Below are 1,733 nucleotides of genomic sequence, written 5' to 3'. Positions count from 1 at the left end.
GGCTGCCGGGGCGCGGAGCCCGCGGGTGCCGCGCGGGGAGCGGGTTACGGGAGCCGGGGGCTGGACGCGCCGTGTCGGAGCCGGTCCGGGCGCGTCCTGCCGGGCCGCGGCAGCAGCCCCTGCCGGGCCCTGTGAGCGGGCCCCCCGGGCGCCTTGTGGGGCGCAGGCAGCGCCCGTGCCCCCAGGAACCGTGGCTGGCTGGGTGTCCTGCAGCCTGTGCGTCCCGCTCCGCTTGCGCGCCGGGCCTTCAGGGCTTTCTTATGCAGTGAGTTTTGCTGTGTCCCAAAAGGAAACCCTTCCGCATGCCTGCAGTAGTGTTGCTTCTTGGAGCCTTAGAAAAGTTAATGCAGAGAGACTCCATTAGCCAAATGTTTTGGAGAGGAGAGTGCCCTGATGTTGGTCCTTACTGCATCTCTCTCCAGTCTGCAGGGCTGACAACTTTTTGCTGCTGGTGCATGAGTTCTCTAGTTGCCCCAGAGCCTGAGAGTTACACAGCGTCAGACCAGGCCTTGACTGAATCAGGGATGGAGATCAACGATGGCAGGAATTGCCGCTTCCTTCTATGTCTGATGCCTTGTCTGCTAAAAACACCCTTCTGCAGCTGTACCTGGGTAGCAGGTGGTGCTGTGAAAGCTGCCTATCCGTGCTGCCTCCTCTGTGCTGGTGTGTGTAGCAGCAGGAGTCTCCATGTGCAGGGATGAAAGTGTTTTTGTGCTGTGATTTAACCATGAGAATAAACCTGGTGGGTTTCCTCTAGGTTAAATGTTTGACCGCTTTCTGGGGCAATCTTGACTGGCTGAACCAAAGAAGTAGGAGCCTTTTGAATACTGTCTTAAAAAGCAGAAAGAACAAGAGGAGAAAGAAAAAAAGTGCTAGAATGAAAGCAGTGGTAAATATTCTCGTTTACCGTGCAGACAGGGAAACCAGGCTGAAGATGAGTTTGGGAGAGGGGAAACTCCACAAAACAGTTATAGAAAACACCAGGAGCTTCCTCACAAGAACTTTGCCCTGTTTAAGTATGTTCCATTGATGCAAGTTTTCTTCAGAGGTTTGTATAATGCCATTACTAGGGGAAGATCTTGTCAGTAAGTATGCTAGTCCTTTGCTTTCTGCACTCTTTTGATTATCACTTGTGGTGCTAAATTCTAACCTGCATTGCTGTGGAGATGTTCTTCAGTTCTGAAGCTCTGGTAAACCTACCCCATACTGTCTGTTCAAGACTGCACAAGTTGATGTGGCTTGTGCTCACAGCACCAGAGTAAAATTTTCAAGAACACAACATGTTTTATGGGCTTGATAGGCAGTAGTGCAGAAAATGTTTATTTTATATTAATTCTGCTATCTTCTGAAGAAGCTGTGAGCAGCGGATGATGGGATTTTGTGAGCCATGTAGTTCTTTATGCTGTTGTGTGTTGCCTTTGAGGGTGCTTCCTTTTGATGGAGAACTGGTTTATATATAGTTTATGTATATATAGTTTGACAAACTTTGAGCTTGATGCCCACTCTGTGCGTTCTGCAGTATCTAGGTGTTGTGAAGAGGAAGAGTAGCTAAATATATCAGTCATGACTTTGAGTGACAAAGCATTTTGTGTTGTTTTTCTGTTGTAGGCTGTGAGGATAATCATGTTGCCGAGATGCACCTTCTCTGTGATACTTGAGTGTATATGCTCTGACCTGAATTAGCAAAACTAGTGACATATTTTTTAAATTATGTGTATTTTTTTTTATACCAG

This window comes from Nothoprocta perdicaria, unplaced genomic scaffold (genome assembly GCF_003342845.1).
Source record: "Nothoprocta perdicaria isolate Ctin4 unplaced genomic scaffold, notPer1 scaffold_129, whole genome shotgun sequence".
NCBI lineage: Eukaryota > Metazoa > Chordata > Aves > Tinamiformes > Tinamidae > Nothoprocta > Nothoprocta perdicaria.
The sequence above is the reverse complement of the archived record's forward strand: the minus strand, read 5'-3'. Positions refer to the sequence as shown.